Source organism: Callithrix jacchus, chromosome 12 (genome assembly GCF_049354715.1).
Source record: "Callithrix jacchus isolate 240 chromosome 12, calJac240_pri, whole genome shotgun sequence".
Classification (NCBI taxonomy): Eukaryota; Metazoa; Chordata; class Mammalia; order Primates; family Cebidae; genus Callithrix; species Callithrix jacchus.
In genome coordinates, this window is record NC_133513.1 from 27,470,076 (window position 1) to 27,494,291 (window position 24,216).

Sequence of the window (24,216 nt, forward strand, 5' to 3'; positions counted from 1 at the left end):
TGTCTCTACTAAAAGTAAAAAAACTATGTAATCCCAGCACTTTGGGAGGCCGAGGCAGGTGGATCACAAGGTCAAGAGATCAAGACCATCCTGGTCAACAAGGTGAAACCCCATCTCTACTAAAAATACAAAAATTAGCTGGGCACAGTGGCACGTGCCTGTAATCCCAGCTACTCAGGAGGCTGAGGCAGGAGAATTGCCTGAACCCAGGAGGCGGAGGTTGCGGTGAGCCGAGATCCGGCCATTGCACTCCAGCCTGGATAACAAGAGCAAAACTCCGTCTCAAAAAAAAAAAAAAAAAAAAACTAGCCAGGCCTGGTGGCACATGTCTGTAATCCCAGCTACTTAGGACACTGAGGCAGGAGAATTGCTTGAACCCAGGAGGCACAGGTTGCAGAGAGCTGAGGTCATACCACTGCACTCCAACCTGGGAGACAGGAGTGAGACTTCATCTCAGAAAATAAATAAATAAGTAAAGGCTGCAGTTGCAGCTTTGTAGGTCTCAGCTCAGAAACAATCACCTGGCTTGTGACAGCAAAAATGATTCTATATCCCACTGGTGAAGAGACTGGTGAAGACTCTTTCCAGGGACAAGTTAAAAGATGCAACAAAGCTGTCTCTGAGGAGAGTAGGAATCTGCACCTATGGCTAAAAGAATCTGAGAACAGTTGGGCTTGGCAAGCTCTTCTTCTCTACGTGTGTGTCCCAGCTGCCAAGATGTCTAAATGAACACCAGGAGCCCAGCTATCCATCAGGCTGTCTCCTCTAAGCTGCAAGAAGACTATGCAGATGTTTGCTGGGATTTAGAGTTAATGACAGCAACATCACTCACCTGGCTTTTGTATGCTTACAGGATTATAGGACCAAATATTCTCTACCTCTTTCTAAGTGCTTTGTATGAAAGAGGTGTATGTGATGGTAGGAGAGAGGTTGGAGCTGACCCCCGGAACGGATTACCAGGCAGCGTTTTCTTGAGATAGAACTTGAAGAAGTTAGATCACTGTTCTGTAGGGAACAGTTGGGGCAGCGGCTGATTCTAAGCCAGAAAAAAATGAACCAGGTTGTAGGATTGTTGATGTCCATCCATCACTTTAAAGTTAACGATGGTATTAAAACTTTGAGGCACCAAGGATTTTAACTCTTTCAGGTGAAAATCATAGAAGCCCAACTCAAACTGGCCAAAACAAACAAACAAAAACAAAAATAAGGAAAAGAGAAGGAAGGGAGGAGGTGAGGAAGTAGACTATCAGCTTATGTAATTGAAAGGTCCATGTGTATTTCAGGTGTGGCTGGATCTAGGAGTTTCTAACAATGTCGTCAGAAATCTACACCCTCATCCCTTGCATCTTTTTCTCTTGTGTTGTCGCCACTTTCTCCAGGATCTGCTCTCATGATGGCAAGGTAGCAAGCAAAATCTCTAGGTTCATATCTTCCCAGCTCAGCAAGATGAAAAGGTAGCAAGCAAAATCGCTAGGTTCATATCCTCCCAGCTCAGCAAGATGAAAAGGTAGCAAGCAAAATCTCTAGGTTCATATCCTCCCAGCTCAGCAAGATGGCAAGGTAGCAAGCAAAAATCTCTAAATTCATATCCTCCCAGCTCAGCAACCAGAATGGAAAGAGTGATTCTCTTTCCCAGTAGCTCCTGCAAAATTTCCAGGACAAATTCATTGGTATAGTTTGGATCACGCACTAATCCCTGAAGCTACGAGTTCCCATGACTCAAATTGGCCAGCTCTGGGTCTTGGGTACAATTCTGCAGCCGGAGCGAGGTGTGTCCAATAAATGACAGAAAGTGATTGAGAAATTTGGGATTATCTTTGTGTAGAAATAAGAGTAGATAATCTACTGGGTGGTGTACCCCCGAAGGACAAGTTGGAGAACCAGGATGGACTGAGCGTCGCTCTAACCCAGGAGTTGTACTGCATGGTAGCCTGCAGAGCTTCCTAGCTTCCCCATGAAGTACCTTTGATCCTCCCGATATTATTGCTGTTGCTGAGGAAACTGAAGCTCCAAGAAGGAGAACAGTTTGATCCATGCAACATAAACTCATGTTCAAACTCACGCTGGCTGATTCCACCATGCTGTATCCTAAGCTAGAAAGACAATTGAGAATCGAATTTTGAAAGGGTCCCAGCTCCAGAAGAAAACACAATTTGGTTGGACCACTGCGCACAGGTTACGATTCCTCTCTGAGTTTTAGTTACCACAGCTGTAAGATGAGAATGCTGTCCTAAATTCATGGTGTTAACAGGTAGCAGAGGAACCTAGTGGTGACACAGTTTTCAGACACCTGTAAGATACTCTCTCAGCCAACACAATCACACCAAATGTAACCTGCTTCTTCCCCCTGGATCCAACAGCCATGGAATTATCCATCAGTGACCTTGGTCATTCAGTTTAGTAATCACAATGATATTAATGCAACGTGGCCTCAGCGTTTTGGGTACATGATCCCATCTAATCTTTTCCTTTTTTCTTTCAGTTATACAACCCTTCATACTTACAAAGCATAACATGTCAGACATATATACGCTCTTTTCCAAGATTAAACGGATATTAACATTTTACCATATTGCTTTAAAACTCTTTGTAAAGAAACAAAACAATATGGGTAAATTCCTCCTCATCAGTTTTCCTTTTTCTTTTCTCTGCTGCTCTCTTTCCCCAGAGGTCACCTCAATGCTGAATGGGTCTGACTGAATCCCAGTTACATTTGTGTTAATTTTTACATATACTTTATATTATATATGTGTGTACATAGAAATATGCTGTCTGTATACATGTAATTCTGTGCATTCAAAAATCTTAATATGCAGTTATCTCTTAGAGCTTGCTTTTCTCTCAAACTTACTATTTTTCAGTTTATCTACAGTGATTCACGTAGCTCTCATTCACTCATTTAAACTGCAAGATCATATCCTGTTGTGCGTAAACTACAATTTACTTACCATTCCCCAGTGGAGAGAATGTTGGCTGTTTTCACATTCTGTCAATTACAAACTACAACAATAAGTAGTCTTGTATGGTTCTCCTTGGGCACATAAGGGACTGTTTCCAGCACAAACATTCAGAAATGGAATTGGTAGGTAGTTCATTCAGTGTGGATATCAACTTTACTAGGTAATGCCAAATTGCTGTCCAAAGTGGCTTTACCAATATATATTCTCATCAGAAGCATAGATTTCCATTTTCCCATATTCTCACCAACACTTGTGTTACCAGATTTATTGACTTTGTCAATCTGAAAAGTACAAAATGGTATTTCACTGCCTACACTTTGAATAGACCCAGTCGTGGCATTGAGAATATTTTTATAGTCTGGGGTATCAGGCTTTCTTTTCCTTCGAATTACTTTTTTATGTAGTTTGTCATTATTGGATTCTTTGTTTTTTAATGATTTTGAGGAGGGTTCTTAATACATCCTAGATACTAATTCCTTATGGAATTAGTCTGTAAGACTCTTTTCTCAGGTTTTCTGCTCCCAAGGTATAAGATGTATTTTGTCACACAAAAGATTTCATTTAATGTAGTGATGTCTATCAGACTCTTCCTTGTGGCTCCTGGTGTATTTCAGAAACTTTTCCCCACCACTCTCATAAAAAATTTCTCCTAGGCTTTCTTCTGAAGGTTTTAACTCCCTGATTTTCACATATATAATTTGAATATATTCGAAATATATTTTTATAGGTATAAAGTTAAACATCTAATTATTTTTCTCTTTTCACGTGGATAGCAAGCCATCTCAGCACTAATCATTCACTAATTTAGAATGTCATGTACCAAACTCCCTTATTAAAAGAAGGTCTGTGTCTGGATGGATTTGAAACCTTGATCTATTTTTCCACTCCTGTACCAGTACTACACTGTTTTCATTACGTGTGGCAGTTCCATTTATTAAGTGACCAGTCTCTGCTCCAAATTCACCCTTCTACTCTCTGCTTTGTAGTGCTGGGACTGGGAGTCCACAAACCCCATTTTTGCTTTGCCAGTTGGGGTTTGGGTTAGGGTTAGAACAGGGGTTAGGATTAGGGTTAGGGTTAAGGTTAAAGCCCCCGTTAGGCTTTGCCAATAGTGGATTCTCAAAAGAGATGGAAAGGCTTGGGGGAGAGGAATAAGGGCTTGCCCCTTCCTGTATGGCTATAATTCCGGTGTGCAATACCCCACCCTTACTTCCTCAGCCAGGGAGCACCATTCTATCATGGATCAGTAGTTCAACCAATTGGCAGGTTTCCTAATAGTTGCAGAGCCGGATCCATCATGTCACCCTAAGAGACCCCAATGCCAGCTCTGCAATCTCAGAACTAAAAAAAAAGGGGATTATAGGGTACAATACTTAGGAATCACTTAGGCCAGGAAATACTGACCGTTTCCCACCAGTCATTGTGGGAAAACCTCATTATTCACAGAGCATTGGATAATATAATAAAAGGGTTTGCCACAGTATGGAGGCAATATTAGCTCTCAGCTAAGTGCTGCTCTGACCTCACCCAACAAAACTTAAATGTGAGACCCAAACAGGTTTCAAGTAATGCAGTCATATCCAAGAACAAATTTCAAGAAAAAATTATATGTCTAGCACACAGCAAAATAAAATTCAAAACCAAATTGGACATTCAATAAAAAATTACCAAGCATAAAAAACACAAGAAAACATAGCCCATAAGTAGGAAAACAATCAATCGAAATTGATACAAAATAGACACAGTTGATAGAATTAGGAAGTAGAAGCCAGGGAAATCTTTGAAGATGTTTCTTAGAGACATGGAACAAATAAAAGACATAAAATCAATTTTGTTTTGTTTTGTTTTTGTTTTTTATTGAGACGGAGTTTCACTCTTGTTACCCAGGCTGGAGTGCAATGGCGCCATCTCGGCTCACCACAACCTCCGCCTCCTGGGTTCAGGCAATTCTCCTGCCTCAGCCTCCTGAGTAGCCAGCAATTTCTAGAAATGAAAAGTAAAATGTCTCAGATGAGAAATACGCAAATGGGATGAATTCACACAGATAAGATGTGGCAGAAGAAAAGATCAGTGACATGGAAAACATGGCCATTGAAAATACACAAAATGAAACACAAATATCTGAAAAGGAGCAGAACATCAGTGAACTGTAAGACAACCTTAAGTTCCCTGATATATGTGAAATTGGAATGAAAAATATTTGAATAAATAATGGCTGAATTCTAAAATGTTTAAGCTATTTGAATAAAAATTTTTACCAAAGAAGATATACAAATGACCTTTAAACACACACAAAGGTGCTCAATGAACAATTTAAAAAAATCAATTTAAATCACCGTGAGATACTACTTCACATGCACCAAATGGAAATAATTTTAAAAGCACAAATAATAGCAAGTATTAGCAAGCATATGAGAAACTGGAACCCTCAAACATTGCTGGGGGGAATTAATCATCATACAGCCACTATAGAAGAAAGTTTGTTGGGTTCTCAAAAATTTAAACATAAATTTAATATACTACCCACATTTTCACTCTTTGGTATCTACCAAAGGGAAATAAAAGAATCTATCTGGACAAAGATTTATTCACGATGTTCATAGCAACATTATTCCTAACAATTAAAATCTTGAAACAACCCAAATGTCCATCAACTGATGAATGGATAGCATCCAGAAATCAAAGGGAATGAACTACTGATGCATGCAACAACAGGGATGAACCTCAAAATCACTGGGCTAAACAAAAGTGCAAGATCACCTACTGGATGACTCCATTTACATGAAACTTCCAAAAGAGCCAAATCCAGAGAATCAGAAAGCAGCTCAGTTGCCTGCAACTGGAGACAGAAATAGGAAGTAACTAAATGGATTTACACAAATGCTTACTGGGTGATGGAATATTCTAACGTTGAGCTGTGGTGATTATTGCACCATCCTGTGAATTTACGAAAAAAAAAAGTTCAATGTTTCACTAATAATGGGTGAATTTTATAATACTAAATATAAATTATATGTACATATACATTTTACTGTATATGTACCTCAAGAAAGCTGCTTAAACAAGAGATTGTTAACACAATGAAAAGACAAGAACTGGATAAAATATTAGCCAATTATATAGCTGATGTCTTGTGAGACGTTTTTTAGATGAGGTCTAGCCCTGTCACCCAGGCTGGAGTGCAGTGGTGCGATCATAGCTCACTGCAGCCTTGAACTCCTGGGTTTCAGAGATCTTCTTGCCTCCACCTCCCAAGTAGCTGGAACTACAGATAAACACCACCATGCCTGGCAAATATACATATAAATATTTATATATATATAAAATATGTATTTATATTTATTTATATATAAATATTTATATTTATTTATATATATTATAATGTAATATCTAATATATATTATACAATATCTATGCAAAAGATAGATATTGTATTATTTCATTAGTATTAATTCTGAAAAATGAATACTAATCTAGTGCAACAGAAAGCAGATGAATGGTTGTCGAGAGACAGGAGGCTGTGTCAGACGAGGAGGCACAGGAGGAAAGATTACCAAGGGCACAAGGGCTTTCTGTTTCTAAGTTGTTTCACTTAAGATAATGGCCTTTAGTTTCATCCAAGTTGATGCAAAATTATGCAAAGAATGCATAGTTTTATTCTTTGTTATGGCTGAATAGTATTTCATTGTGTGTATATACCACTTACTCTTTATCCAATCACCTGCTTATAAACACTTATTGGTTGTGTTGATTCCCTGTCTTTGCTATTGTGAATAGTGCTGTCATAGACATAATAGTGCAGGTATTTTTTTGATATAGAGTGATTTATTTTCCTTTGGGTAGAGGCCCAATAGTGGGATTGCTGGATCCAACGGTAGTTGTATTTGTAGTTCTTTGAGAAATCTCCATACTGCCTTTTCATCAAGATTGCCCTAATTTTATATTCCCATCAATAGTGTGGAAGTATTCCCTTTTCTATGCATTCTGAATGCACATGGACATAGAATTTAGAGTGATTGATGTTGGAGACCAGGAGGGTTGGAAGGTGGGAGGGGAGTCAGTAACAAAAAATTACTTCATGGGTACAGTGTACATTATTCTAGTGATAGATACACTAAAAGCCAGACTTCACCACCATGTAATACATCCATGTAAAAAGAATTGTACGTATACCCCTTACATTTATACAAATAAAAAGCAAAACAAGCAAAACCCACAAAGAATAGCAGAAAACTATTGGGGGCCATGGACATATTCACAATCTTGATTATGGTGATAGTTTGATGGATGTATACACTGGTCAAAACTTACCGAATTGCACAAATTATGTGCTATTTATTAAATATCAATTATACCTCAATGACGTTATTTCATAAAATAGCAAAAATAATGGGAGAGAGGCAGATGTACACTTCTGCTACCAACTCTAAAGAAAGAAAATGCTGGTTAAATCGCACCATTATGTATGGTTGCTCTTGGGTTTTAGTAGATGCCTTTGGATGCAAAGTATTACATCTCATACTCTTCTTGTTAAAATGCTTTCTGCTCACCATTTTTTCCCTATTGAATGTTTTTAAGTACTTTGGTCTATTCTCTTGTTGCAAAGTAAGGGATTTCCAGTGCTTAACCTTGAAACAGAGAACCTTTTTAACTGCCATTGAGAGAAATTTCAGGGAGAAGAAAATGTTTCTTCTATCCCCCAAGAGCTGCAGAAAAAGCAGATAGTGTAACTGCATCATAAAGCTACTTCAAAGGCGAGATGGTGAGAATATTAACAGATTCATCAGTTTCACTTTCCTATTGGGTGTGAAGAATGCTGTATAAGTATATAATCCTGCTCTGTTTCCTGCTACTGTGAAACTGTGCATGGGAACAGTCACACAAAGGAATCTATTAAGTCATCAGATGTTGTCCGTGAAATATAACCTATACCCTAAACTCCTTCCATTCTAAGCAACTGTTCTGACTTCCTAATTTGTTGCACCAGTAGTAAAATTTAAATTGACCCCTCTGTTTGCTGAACAGTGCAAATCTTAGGAATTTTCCACAAGAAGCAAAAGGAAGGTTTGGGAATTTCCTTCTTTATGCATAGAAGCATAGAAATATTATAAATTCCATGACTTGATTTCCTCATTCAACTTATACATTTGAGAGTTTTTTTCTCATTAAAGTAGCAGTGCTCTTCAGCAGGTTAAGGAACTTTCTTCTGTTCCAACTCGCTAAAGGATACTTTCTTAATGGTGAATATTTCTTGATTTTTTATCCGTTTTCCTGAGTTTATTGCGTAAATCATACGGTTTTCTGTGTTTAATCTCTAATATAGTAAACTATATTAACTAGATTTTTTTACTGTTTCTTTTTTTATTTTAATAGCTTTTGGAATACAAGTGGCTTTTAGTTACATGGATAAATTATACAGTAGGGAATTCTGAGATTTTAGATCACGTGCCACCCAAGTATTGTACATTGTACCTAATGTGTAGTTTTTTTATCCCTAGTCCCCCCACCCGCCCTCCTCTTTCTGAGTCTCTAAAGTGTGCTGCATCATCTTATGCCTTTGCACACACATAGCTTAGCTCCCACTTATAAGTGAGAACATAGGGTTTTTGGTTTTCCACACCTGTGTTACTTAGCTCCATCTAAGTTGCTGCAAAGGACATTATTTCATTCATTTTAATGGCTGAGTAGTATCCCTTGGTGTATATATGCCACATGTTCTGTATCTACTTATTAGTCGATAGGCACTTAAGTAGGTTCCACATCTTTGCAATTGTGAATTGTGCTCCTATAAACATACATGCACAAACATGTGCAAGTGTCTTTTTCATATGGTGACTTCTTTTCCTTTAAGTAGGTTCTCAGCAGTGGGATTGCTGGATCAAATGGTAGATCTACTTTCAGCTCTTTAAGGAATCTCCATACTGTTTTCCATAGAAGTTGTACTAATTGGTGTTCCTCCAGCAGTGTAAAAGTGTTCCCTTTTCCCCACTGCCAACATCTATTATTTTTTGACTATTAAGTAATGACCATTTTTGCAGGAGTAAGGTGGTATCTAACTGTGGTTTTAATTTGCATTTCTCAGATTGGTGATGCTGAGCATTTATTCATATGTTTGCATATCTTCTTTTGAAAAATGTCTATTCATGTCATTTGCCCACTTTTTAATGGGATTACTTGAGTTTTTTCTTAGTAATCTGTTTGAGTTCCTTATAGATTCTGACTACTAGTCCTTTGTCAGATTCATAGTTTGCAAATTTTAATTTTCTGTTCTTTGCATATATTTAAGGTATACACCATGATGTTTTGGTATACTTGTCTTGATATACATCTGCATAGTGAAGTGATTGCTACATCAGGCAAATTAACATCTCCATCATCTCATAAAGTTACCTTGTGCGTGTGTGTGAGATAAACGTATCTAACATCTACCCTCTTGGAAAAGTACTAGTATATAATGCAATATTGTTAACTATAGTCTTCATCTTGTGCATTAGCTCTCCACTTATTCATATGAAACTGAAACTTTATACATTTTTTAAAAATTGAGGCAGGGCCTCATTCTGTCGCCCAGGATGGAGTGCAGTGGCATGATTATAGCTAACTGCAGCCTTGATCTCCTGGGACTCAAGTGATCCTCCCACCTCAACCTCCTGAGTAGCTGGAACCACAAGCACATGCGACCATGCCCAGTTAATTTTTTGTGGCCACAATTTTTACTGTTAAAAAATGTGCAGAGCTTTAGGCTGGGCATGGTGGCTCACACGTGTAATCCAAGCACTTTGGAAGCCAAGGCAGGCGGATCACCTAAGGTCGGGAATTCAAGACCAGCCGGACCAACATGGCGAAACTCCATCTTAAAAAAAATTGTTTTATTTGTTTGTTTGCTTGTTTTTCATAGAGACTGTCTTTTACCACATTGTCAAGGCTGTTCTTAAAGTCCTGGACTCAAGTGATCCTCCTACCCTGGCCCCAAAGTACTGGGATTACACGTGTGAGCCACCATGCCCAGCCTAAAGCTCTGCACATTTTTTAACAGTAAACTATTCTTATGTTTCTGGAAAAATCTCTAATTAGTTATACTTACCTATGATACAAGTTGCTGAGTTTTGTTTGCAGATATCTTACTTAAGATTTTTGTTCATAAGTGTAATTTGAATATCATTTTCCTTCACCATAGTATCCTTGCATGATTCTGGTTTCAAGATTCTGTTAGCCTCATAAAAGGTATTAGAGAGTCATCCTTTGGTTATTTTTTGCATTAGACATTATTTGTTCCATAATATTTGGCAAAACACAGTCATCTTTAGGAGAGTCTTCTAAGAGATTAATATAAGGCATAATTTTGTCACTACATTAGCTGTATGTCATGATTTTTTACATGAAAAGTTTTATTTTTTTATTGTTATACATATTTTCTAATATCTATTGTGATTTTCTTTGATACATGGATTACCTACACATACATTGTTAAATTATAAAATAAACATTTTACTTTCTAATTTTACAGCATTGTGGATAAAGGATGTGGTATTTATTGGTAATTTAGATTTACTATGTGGCTGGAGCACATAGTCAGCTTTTATAAACATTCCATAAGTTTTAGACAAGAGTTTTTATGTCCTCTAAATATTACCTGCAAAATTCTATATATGTCCATTTCCTCAAAATGTCCTGGTTTTATTCTTCAAATTTTCTACAGCCTTGTAAAGTTTTGTCAGTTTCACCATCAATTACTAAGAGAGGTATGTTAAACTCTCTCATCCTGATTGCAGATTTGTATGCTTACATCTGCAGTTTTGCCCGTACCTACTTTATACATTTTTAATCTATCTTCTTAAGCTGTACAAGTCCAGAAAACTTAAATCTTCCTGAAGAATTAATCCTATTACCATTGTGTACCAACTCTTTTCATCATTAATAATGAATTTCTCTTGAAAAAATTCTTTTGTTTTATGTTAATATGGGTACTTTAAGTATATATAAGTATATATTATATTATATATATGTAAGATTTCTTTAAATAAATGCTGATGTATATATATAATTTTAGATTCGGGAGTATATGTGTAGGTCTGTCACATGCATATATTGTGCAATGCTGAGATCTGGGCTTCAATTAAGCCTGTCATCCTAATAGTGGACATAATATTCTATAAGCAGTTTCTCAACCCTTGCCTCCCTCCCCACGATTTTCATTTATTTTATTTATTTATTTATTTATTTTTGAGATGGAGTCTTACTCTGTCTCTCAGGCTGGAGTTCAGTAGTGTGACCTCAGCTCACTGCAACCTCTGCCTCCCAGTTTCAAGCCATTCTCCTGCCTCGGCCTCCCGAGTAGGTGGGGACTGCAGGCATGTGTCATCATACCTGGCTAATTTTTTTTGTATTTTTAGTAGGGATAGCATTTTCCATATTAGCCAGTCTGGTCTCAAATTCCTGACCTCAGGTGATCAGCCCGCCTTGGCCTCTCAAAGGGCTGGGATTACAGGCATGAGCCACTGCACGTGGCCCACCAAATATTTAAGTTATCTTACAAAAGAGGTATCAGCAAACTACTGCCTAGTGACCAAATCCCACCACCACATGCTTTTGTAAATAAAGTTTTATTGGAACACAAGTACACTCATCATTTGTGTATTACCTATGGCTGCTTTCAGGCCATACCAGCAGAGTTGAGTAATTGTGACAAAGACTTGGCAGCTGAAAAAGCCCTAAAATAGTTATTACATAGCTCTTTCCAGAAAAAGATTCTTGACCAGGGTGATACAACATCGAATAGATCCAAATGAATATTTATAACATATGGATAAGGCAGGAAGCAATGCCATGGACACCTGTGTACCCAACACCCAATTTAAGAAACAGAACATCACAAGCACCTTGAAGCTGCTTGCAGGTCCCTCCCGGATCTTAGCCTGGCCCCTCTCTCTCAGACCCAGCCCCTTCCTGCTTGTCATTTAAGCTTATCATTACACCATTTTCTTTACAATTTTACCATGTTTGTATCCATAAGCGACCTATTGCTTAATTTTCCATGAATTTTGAACTTTAAATAAATAGAATCATAGCATAGAATTCATTGGCAATCTGCCTTTTTTCGCTCAGTTTATTACGCGTTTCAGATTCCTCCTTGCCGCGTGTAGCAGTAGCTCATTTCCACCGCTGTTTAGAGTCCCATTGTATGTTCCAAAATGTAATTTTCCCTTCCAAATCTGATAAGTCTTTTCAGTCCTTCTGCTATTATAAAATGTACTTCTCTTGTCCTCCCTGTATGTGTCTCATGCCACACATGAGCAAGCATTTATCCAGGATATATTGATAGAGAGCTGGTGAATTTCTGGTTCATAGAGTATAATTATGTTCATTTGTACCAGAAAAAAAGCCAAATTTTTTCCAAATTGGTTACAAATTCATCCTCCTATCAGAAATGCATACAATTTGCCATCGTGCCTTGGACCTACCAAAAATGGATATTGCCTTTTCTTTTAGCCAATTAGGTGATGTGATATGATGTCTCATGGTTGTTTTCATTTTTATTTCTCCAAATATTAATCAAGTTGACCATACTGTTGCATGTTGAATGACATTTACATTGCCACTTAAGTGATGCCTTTTACAAGTTGCTTGCTAATTTTTCAATTTCATCGTTCTTATTTTGCAGCTTTTAACTCTCTTTATTATTTGTTTTATAGACTTTCTTATATCATAAAATTTATTAATCTTTCCCTTTACAATTTGTACTTTTCTTTCTTTCTGCAGTAGAAGGGGTCTTGCTATGTCGCCCAGGATGAAGTACAGTAACACAATCATAGTTCACTGTAGCCTCGAACTCCTGAGCTCAAGCAGTCCTCCTAAGTAGCTGGGACTACAGATATGTGCCACCATGCTGGGCTAATTTTGCTTTTTTACTTTTATATATATATGGGATCTTCTTCTGTTGTCCCAGGCTGTTGTCAAATTCCCGACTTCAAGTGATCCTCCCTCTTCAGCCTCCCAGAGTGCTGGGACTACAGGCATGAGCCACTGTGCCCAGCCAATTTGTGCTTTTCAAGTATTGCCTTAAAAATATAGTTGACTGACGTTGAATTCTGCAATACCGTCTTCTAAAAGATTTCATGTTTGCCTTTCACATTTAAATATTTAATCAACTGGAACTAATTTTTGTGTACACTGTGAGGTAGGGATACTAGTTGTCCTTCCCTGTGTAACACTATCTTAATAAGCATAAAGTCATTATAATTTTAACGAATATAGCTTTATACTAATTTTCAATATGTGATAAGTCGTTTCTCCTTATTTTTCTGCTTTATGGGTATCTTAGGTATTCTTAGCTGCTTAGTTTTTTCATAAAATTTAGTACTGTGTTAACAGCAAATTCTACAAAGGAAACAAAACCTTTTGGAATTTTAAAAAGAATAGCATTGACTCTTTAGATCAACTTGGGAAGAAGTGACAGCTTTATGAAGTTGAGACTTCTTATCCATACACATAAACTATCCCTTTATGTCTCCTTTAACTTCTTTCAGTAAAATTTAGTAATTTTCTCCTTACAGGTCTTGCAAATCTTTAGATTTAGATTTATTTACATATAGTGTTACAAATGGTATATATTTTATTACACTTTCTACCCATTGGTGGCCGCTTACAAGAAATGCAATTTATTTTTGTATATTAAATGTTTGTGAAAGAACTATGCTAAATTCTCTTATTAATTCTAATAATTTATTGATAACTTCTTTTGCATTTTCTGTGTAAATAATTATATCATCTGGGAACGTTAACAGCTTTTTTTCTTCTTCTCTAACTTACAGCTTTTATTTATTTTCTTACATTACTGTGCTGGCTAGGACCACCAGTACAATATTAAGCAGAAGTAATGACAGTAAATATCATTTTCTCATTCTTGGTCTTAAAAGAGATGCTTTCCTCAATTTTCTATTAGATTTGATATTTCTGAGAGGATTTTTATGTCAATCTAAGGAAAATTCTCTTTCATTCTTCTTTTGCTAAGAATTTTTGTCAGCTGTTTCTACACATAGTGAAATTATTACAAGCTATTTCTCCTTTAACCTGTTTATGGGGTAAATTAAATTTATTGGTTATCTAATATGATCCAAATTTACATCCCTAGAATACACTCAACATGGACATCATGTGGTATCTGTTTCAAGCATTGTTGAACACTTTTTTGGTAACAACTTACTTGGGTTTTTTTCATTTATGTTTATAAATGAAATTGACCTAAAATCTTACTTTCTTACACTGTCCTTTTTAGCTTTTAGTTTCAATGTTCTGTCTCATGAAATGAGTGGGAAATGTTTCCTCTTCTTCTGCACTCAGTAAAAACTTTCAGAAAAGTAAAATCCAAGATGGGTATTTTGCTTTCTCAGCTTGGGGATCTTCTGTATAGATTTGAATATGAAATGTCGGTAAGTAACAGGAGGCCTGCATTCTGAAGTCATACAGGGATTTTTCTACCCAGAGATTGAGCATGAATAGACAAATTTTCTATCTAGTCCCTTGACTGGGGATGGGGGGTGGGTTTTTCTCCAGTCTACCCTTTCTCAGAAGAAGCAGCCTTTCAAGGGTTCTATCTTTTTGTGAGTGAAATCTCAGTTCCTCCCAGTATCCTACACTGTGTGGCTAAAGACTTTGTCACTGTCCTCAGTGCATACTAACAAAACCCAGGTCCCCAGGTTGTAAAATTGACACACACACACACACACACACAATATGGACACACTGCCTGCATTCATGTCTTTTCTCCTAGTTTCCCATCAATTAAAGAGTCTCTCTTTCTTTTTTGCAAGCTCATCTGGGAATTTGAAATTATAACTATATGAAGATGGCTGAATAGAAACAGCTCTGGAGTGTAGTTCCCAGCGAGAACACAGAAGGATGAGTGATCACCACATTTCCAAACAAGTTTTTACTGTCCACAGACCAGGAGATTACTGGGTGGAAAAGCACCACGAGTCTCCAGCACAGCTGTTTCAGCTGGTGCAGCTGGTGTTCACACAAAAACTCACACAAATCTGGGTGGTCATTTTAACTGGCACCCAGAACACCTGGGAGACAGAATTGCTCATTCAACTGAAAAGAAGGGGGCTGAAACAGGGAGCCAAGTGATCTGGCTTGGCAGGTTCCACCCCCACAAAGACCAGCAATCTGAAATACTCTGAATTGAGAGTTTCATAGCAAGCACATCTGGACCCGGGATGATCCAGTTCTGTGGGAGGAAGGGCATCCACCATTACAAGGCAGCCCACCCTTACCGAGACAGTCCGCCATTACTGAGGCAGTCTATCATTACAGAGACAATCTGCCATTATAGAGACAGTTACTGAGGCAGTTCTAACTGCACCATTACCGAGGCAGTTCTAACTATACCCAATAAACAAAACCTCAAGGAAGTTCACACAGCACCTGGGCAGAGCCAGATGCAGCTCAGCAATGCCTCTGCTGACAAACTGTGGCTAAGCTACCTCCTTGCTGGGCAGGGAATCTCTGAGAAAAGGCAACAGCATGTCAGGAACTTATAAATATAACCCCATCTTCCTGGGACAGAGCACCTGGGGGAAAAAAAAACTACCTGCTGTAGTTCCACTGCAGCAGACTTAAATGTACCTGCCCAGCATCTCTGAATGGAACAATGGAGCTCACAGCTCAGCACTTGAGCTCCTAAAGAAACAATCTCCTCAAGCAGCTTCCTGACCCCTGTATATACAAAGAGACACTTCATAAAGGAGAGCTCAGTCTGACATCAGGCAGGTATCCTTCTGGGACAAAGATAACAGAAGAAGAAACTGGCAGCAACCCCTACTGTTCTGCAGCCACTGCAGGTGATCCCCAGGCAAGCAAGGTCTGGAGTGGACCTCAGCAGTCCTACAGCAGAGGGGCTGGACTGTTAGAAGGAAAACTAAGAAACAGAAAGAAATAACTTCATCATCAACAAAAAGGATGTCCACTCAGAGACCCCATCCGAATGTCACCAACTATGAAGCCCACAGGTAGACAAATCCACAAAGATGGGAAGAAACAAGCACAAAAGGATGAAAACACCAAAAACTAGAATGCTTCTCCTCCTCCAAGGGATCACAACTCCAAGGGATCACCAGCAAGGGAACAAGGCTGGATGGAGAATAAGTCTGATGAATTGACAGAAACAGGCTTCAGAAAGTGGGTAATAAGAAACTTCTCTGAGTTAAACGAACAATTTCTAACCCAATGCAAAGAAAGTAAGAACCTTGAAAAAATGTTTGACGAATGCTAATGAGAATAAACAACTTAGAGAAGATTATAAACAACACGAGAACTTCGGGAAGCATACACAAGTTTCAATAGCCAAACTGACCAAGCAAAAGAAAGGATATCAGAAACTGAAGATCAACTCAAAGAAATAAAATAAGAAGACAGGATCAGAAGATTAGAGAAAAAAGAGTAAAAAGAAATGAATAAAGCCTCCAACAGGATATGGGATTATGTGAAAAGATCTCATCTATGTTTGATAGGTGTACCTGAATATGAAGGAGAGAATGAATCCAAGCTGAAAAACACTCTTCAGGATATTATCCAAGAGAACTTCCCCAAACTAGCAAGGCAGGCCAATATTCAAGTCCAGGAAATACAGAGAACACCACAAAGATATTCCTCAAGAAGATTATCATTAGATTCACCAGGCACATAATTGTCAGATTCACCAGGGTTAAAATAAAGGAAAAAATGCTAAGTGCAGAGAGAGAGAAAAATAGGGTTACCCACAGAGAAAAGCCCATCAGACTCAGAGAAGATCTCTCAGCAGAAACCCTACAAGCCAGAAGAGAGTGGGGGTCAATATTCAATATCCTTAAAGAAAAGATCATTCAACCCAAAATTTCATATCCAGGCAAACTAAGCTTCATAAGCAAAGGAGAAATAAAATCCTTTATGAACAAGCAATTGCTCAGAGATTTTTGTCACCACCAGGCCTGTCTTACAAGAGCTGCTGAAAGAAGCACTAAACATAGAAGGCAACAACCAGTACCAGCCACTCCAAAAACGTACCAAATGGTAAAGACCATTGACACAATGAAGAAACTACATCAACAAATGGGCAAAACAACCAGCTAGCATCAAAATGGCAGGATGAAATTCATACATAACAATATTAACCTTAAATGTAAATGGGCTAAATGCCCCAATCAAAAGACACAGACTGGTAAATTGGATAAAAAGTCAAAAGCCATCAGTGCACTGTATTCAGAAAACCCATCTCACGTTCAAGGATAAAAAAAAAAAATTAAAGGGATGGAGGAAGATTTACCAAGAAAATGGAGAGCAAAAAAAGCAGGAATTGCGATCCTAGTCTCTGATAAAATAGACTTTAAAGCAATAAATATCAAAAGAGACAAAGAAGGGCATTACATAATACTGAAAGGATCAATGCAACAAGAAGAGCTAATAATTCTAAATATATACCCACCCAATACAGGAGCACCCAGATACATAAAGCAAGTTCTTAATGACCTACAAAGAGACTTAGGATCCCACACAATAATGGTGGGAGACTAACACTCCACTGTCAATATTAGACAGATCAGCAAGATAGAAAATTAACAAGGATATCCAGGATTTGAACTCAGATCTGGACCAGACAAACCAAATAGACATTTACAGAACTCTCCAACCCAATTCCAGAGACTATTCATTCTCCTCAGCACCACATCACACCTACTCTAAAATTGACCACATAATTGGAAGTAAATCACTCCTCAGCAAATGCAAAAGAACAGAAATCATAACAGTCTCGCAGACCACAGTGTAATCAAATTAGAACTCAGGATTAAGAAACTAACTCAGAACCACACAACTTCATGGAAACTGAACAACTGGCTAATGTTGACTGGATAAACAATGAAATTAAGGCAGAAATAAGGATGTTCTTTGAAACCAACAAGAACAAAGATAAAATGTACCAAAATCTCTCAGACACATTTAAAGCAGTTTCTAGAGGGAAATTCATGGCAATAAATGCCCACATAAGAAGCAAGGAAAGATCTAAACTTGACACCCTTCATCAAAATTGAAAGACCTAGAGGAGCAAGATCAAAAAATCTCAAAAGGTAGCAAAAGACAAGAAATAAATAAGATCAGAACAGAACTGAAGGAGATAGAAACACAAAAAACCCTTCAAACAAATCAATAAATCCAGGAGCAGATTTTTTGAAAATATCAACAAAATAGACCATTAGCCAGATTAATAAAAAAGAGAGAAGAATCAAATAAAGGGGATATCATCACTGTTTCCACAGAAATACCAACTACCATCAGGGATTACTACAAACAACTCTCTGCACATAAACCAGTAAACCTAGAAGAAATCGTTAAATTCCTGGACACTTGCACCCTCCCAAGTCTAAACCAGGAAGAAGTTGAAACCCTGAATAGACCAATAACAAGGGCTGAAGTTGAGGCAGCAATCAATAGCCTACCAACCAAAGAAAGCCCAAGTCCAGATGGGTTCACAGCCAAATTCTACCAGACATACAAAGAGGAGCTGGTATCACTCCTTCTGAAATTATTCCAAACAATCCAAAAAGAGGGGATCCTTCCCAAATCATTTTATGAGACCAACATTATCCTGATACCAAAACCCAACAGAGACTCAACAAGAAAAGAAAACTTCAGGCCAATATCCATAATGGACATAGATGCAAAAATCTTCAATAAAATACTGGCAAGCTGATTGCAACAGCACATCAAAAAGCTTATCCATCATAATCAAGTAGGCTTCATCCTTAGGATGCAAGGCTGGTTCAACATAAACAAGTCTAGAAACAATTCACCACATAAACAGAACCAAAGTCAAAAACCACATGATTATCTCAATAGATGCAGAGGAGGCCATAGACAAAATTCAACAGTGCTTTATGCTAAAAACACTCACCAAACTAGGTATAGACAGAATGTATCTCAAAATAATAAAAGCTATATATTACAAACCCACAGCCAATATCATACTGAATGGGCAAAAACTGGAAGCATTCCCTTTGAAATCTTGTGCTAGACAAGGATGCCCTCTCTCACCACTCCTGTTCAATATAGTATTGGAAGTTCTAGCCAGAGCAATCAGGCCAGAAAAAGAAATAATGGATAATCAATTAGGAAAGGAGGAGGTTAAATTGTCTCTATTTGCAGATGATAGGATTGTATATCTAGAAGACCCCATCATCTCAGCCCAAAATCTCCTGAAACTGATTAGCAACATCAGCAAAGTCTCAAAATATAAAATCAATGTGCAGAAATCACAAACATTTCTATACACCAATAACGGACTTAAAGAGAGCCAAAACAAGAACGAACTGCCATTCACAATTGCTACAAAGAGAATAAAATAGCTAGGAATACAACTAACAAAGGATGTAAATGACCTCTTCAAGGAGAACTACAAACCACTGCTCAACAAAATAAGAGAGGACACAATGGAAAAACATTCCATGCTCATGGTTAGGAAGAATCAATATTGTGAAAATGGCTATAGTGCCCAAAGTAATTTATAGATTCAACACTATCCCCATCAAGCTACTTATGACCCTCTTCACAGAACTGGAAAAAACCACCTTAAACTTCATATGAAACCAAAAGGGAGCCCATATAGCCAAGTCGATTCTAAGCAAAAAGAACATAGCTGGAGGCATCATGCTGCCTTACTTCAAACTACACTACAAGGCTACAGTAATCAAAACAGAATGGTACCAGTACCAAAACAGATATATAGACCAATGGAACAGAACAGAGGCCTCAGAGGCAATGCCATACATCTACAATCATTGATCTTTGACAAACCCAACAAAAGCAATGGGGAAAGGATTCCCTGTTTAATAAATGGTGTTGGGATAACTGGCTAGCCATGTGCAGAAAGCAGAAACTGGACCCGCTCCTGACACCTTACACTAAAATTAACTCCAGATGGATTAAAGATTTAAACATGAGCTCTACCACCATAAAAACCCTAGAAGAAAACCTAGGCCAAACCATTCAGTACATAGGCATAGGCAAGGACTTCATGACTAAAACACCAAAAGCATTGGCAACAAAAGCCAAAATAGACAAATGGGATCTAATTAAACTCCAGGGCTTCTGCACAGCAAAAGAAGTAATCATTAGAGTGAACCAGCAACCAACAGAATGGGAAAAAATTTTTGCAATCTACCCATCTGACAAACGGTTAATAACCAGAATCTACAAAGAACTAAAACAGATTTACAAGAAAAAAACAAGCCCATTCAAAAGTGGGCAAAGGATATGAACAGACACTTTACAAAAGAAGACATTTATGAGACCAACAAACATATGAAAAAATGCTCATCATCACTGGTCATTAGAGAAATGCAAATCAAACCACATTGAGATATCATCTCTTGCCAGTTAAAATGGTGATTACTAAAAAATCTGGAGACAACAGATGCTGGAGAGGATGTGAAGAAATAGGAACACTTTTACACTGTTGGTGGGAGTGTAAGTTAGTTCAGCCATTGTGGAAGACAGTGTGGTGATTCCTCAAGGACCTAGAAATAGAAATTCCGTTTGACCCAGCAATCCCATGACTGGGTATATATCCAAAGGATTATAAATTATTCTATTATAAAGACATATGCACACAAATGTTCCTTGTGGCACTGTTTACAATACCAACAACCTGGAACCAACCCAAAAGCCCATCAACGATAGACTGGACAAGAAAAATGTGGCACATATATGCTATGGAATACTATGCAGCCATAAAAAATGATTTTGTGTCCTTTGTAGGGACATGGATGAACCTGGAAACCATCATTCTCAGCAAACTGACAGAAGAACAGAAGATCAAACACCACATGTTATCACTTATAGGCAGGTGTTGAACAATGAGAAGAGCACATGGACACAGGGAGGGGAGTATTACACACTGGGGTCTGTTTGGGGGAACTAGGGGAGGGACAGTGGGGGGTAGGGAGCAAGGATAACATGGGGAGAAATACCAGATATAGGTGACAGGGGGATGGAGACAGCAAACTACATTGCCATGTATGTACCTATGCAACAATCCTGCATGTTCTGCACAAGTACACCAGAACCTAAAGTTCAATAAAATATGTTTTTTAAAAAAAGAAAGAAAGTCACAATGTTAAATTTTGGCCATAGCCATTTATTTATTTGGCAATTGAAATAATTACATTGAAATTATTACTTAAGTTAAAAGAAAAAAATTAAAAAAAATTATAACTACACTATCTCCAGCATTCTCAGTATTTCTAGTGGGTTTCTCCTTCTTCTTCTTCTTCTTCTTCTTCTTCTTCTTCTTCTTCTTCTTCTTCTTCTTTTTGTTTCAAGACAGAGTTTTGCTCTTGTTGCCCAGGCTGGAGTGCAATGGCACAATCTGGGCTCACCGCAACTTTTGCTTACCAGGTTCAAGCGATTCTCCTGCCTCAGCCTCCTGAGTAACTGGGATTACAGCCATGCACCACCATGCCTGGCTAATTAATTCTGTATTTTTAGTGAAGATGGGATTTCTCCATGTTGCTCAAGCTGGTCTTGAACTCCCAACCTCAGGTGGTTTGCTTGCTTCAGCCTCCCAAAGCATTGGGATTACAGGCATGAGCCACCATGCCCAGCCGATTTGTAGGTTTCTGATCCATCACATTGTCAGTGCCACAAGTTCTCCCTCAGTGACTCATTACAATAACTTCATGATACAGGGATCAACACCCCAAATTTACAAATGAGAGGGATGACCTGACAGACAACAAGCTCTTTACCTGAAGTCACTCAGCTAGTGAATATCAGGACCAAGATCTGAATCAAAGAATGCTTAATGCCAAAGTCTGTGTTCCTAACCACAAGTCCAAATTTCTATTTGTCTTGAGTTGCTTGAGATTCAAGATTACTCATTTTTTACCCATTTACCAGGAAATTATAATAGAAGGGCTATAATTACATGATGTGGTCATTAAGTTCGTCACAGATGCAGCCAAGAGGAAAATCCTCTCTTTTACCCTGTACCCAGGACCCTGGCCTCTGGCTCACTAACTGGTTAAAAAATATTAATTGTTTAAAAGTTACTAGGCAAAGAACAGTAAAATTACTAGGCAAAACACAAACAAGAAAATAAAATTGCAGCAAATAAGACAAAGCATTAACTTACAATACATAAATTATTCCCAAAAATCAATTTTTTAAAAATCTTCTTAATGGAGAAATGAACAAAGCAGATGGTCATGAAATTTACAAAGGAAAAATACGAATGTGAAACCTCAGTATTAACTTTTACAAAATGCACCAGACCTAAATGTAAGAGCTAAATATATCAACTATTAGAAGAAAACATGAGTAAATCTTTCTGACTTTGGGTGAGGCAATGATTGGTTTCTTAGCTATGACCACAAAAACACAAGAGGAGTAAGAAAAAAAAATAGATACATTGGACTTAGTCAAAATTTAAAACTTTTGTTCTGCAAATAATATCACCAAGAAATGGAAAAGGCAATTCACAATTTGAGAGAAGATACTTGTAAGTCATATATCTGATAAGGAATTCATATCTAAAACACATCAAAAACTCAAATTCAAAGTAAAAAGAGAGACAACCTATTTCAAAATGGGCATAGGATCTGAGTAGCCATTTCCCAAAGAAAATGTATGTATGATAATAAGGACATGAAAAGATGCTCGACATCGTTAGCCACCAGGGAAATGCAAATGAAAGCCAAAATGAGGTCAGGCACAGTGGCTCATGCCTGTAATCCCAGCACTTTTGGAAGCCGAGGTGAGCAGATCACTTGAGCTCGGGAGTTCAAGACCAGCCTGGCCAATGTGGTGAAATCTAGTCTCTACTAAAACTACAAAAATTATCCAGGCATGGTGCTAGATGCCTGTAATCACAGCTACTCGGGAGACTAAGGCAGGAGAATTGTTTAAACTGGGGAGGCAGAGGTTGCAGTGAGCCCAGATCATGCCATTGCACTCCAGCCTGAGTGATACAGCAAGACTCGGTCTCAAAAAAAAAAAACAAAACAAAAAACAACCCACAGTGAAATACCACTCCTCTCCCAGTAAAATGACCATAATGAAAGAAAGACAGATTGGTAGTAAGTTTTGGCAAGGATGCAGAGGAATAAGAACCCTCATTCATTGCTGGTGGGAACGTGAAGTAGCAGAAAGACTTTGGAAGATAGTCCAACCATTCTCCAAAAAGTTAAATTCATAGACGTACTGAGGTAAGAGGTGGAAGTGAACTCCAGAAGTGGGACTCAGACACTGCACCAAAATGAGGGGTAGCTAAAACAGGGCAGGGATAAAAGCAACTTTCCATAAGACATGCCCCACAGTGTTCCAGGTCAGTTTACCATTGCCATGGCATTGCCCAGAAGTTACTGCCCTTTCCCATAGCAACCACCCTACAAACCCAAAAATCACCATCCTTTTCCTAGAAATTTCTGCCTAAACCACACGTTAATTTGCAGGTAATTAGAAGTGGGTAAGCTCTGCTCAGCAAGGAGCAGTCCCTCTGCTGCTGCTGTGCACTGTCACTTCAATAAAGTTGCTGTTTAACACCACTGACTTGCCCTTGAATTCTTTTCTGGGTGAAGACAAGAGCCCTCCCAGGCTAAGTCCCAATTTGGGGGTTCACCTGCTCTGTGTCATTGCAGTATGCTCTAGCAGTTCAACTCCTAGTTGTAAACACAAGAGAAATGAAAATATACATCTGCAGAAAAACTTCTACACAAATGTTCATAGCAGTGTTATTCATAATAACCAAAAGGGGGAAACAACCTAATCTCCATCCACAGAAGAATGAATAAAGGATATGTGGTCTATCCATACAATGGAATCACAGTAACCTTTGCAAGGGATAAACAAAATCCGCATGCTATAACATGGATGAACCTTGAAAACATTATGCTAAGTGAAAAAAAAAAACAGGAAAAAACACAAATTGTATGATTTTAGAATATATAGAGAGTGGAATTTATACAAAATGTTCAAAATCAGCAAATATGAAGAGGCAGCAAGAGGATTCATGACTGTCTTGGAAGGAGAGGAGGAGACAAGTGACTCTCACAGGTACAGAGTTTCTTTTGGGGAGATCAGAATGTTGTAAAATTAGATTATAGTGATGGTTGCACAATCTTCTGGATATACTGAACACTGAATTATACATGTTAGATGAGTAAATTATATCTCAATGAAGTTCTTATAAAAAGAAGCAAAGAAAAATAAGGAGACACTTATCTTTGAC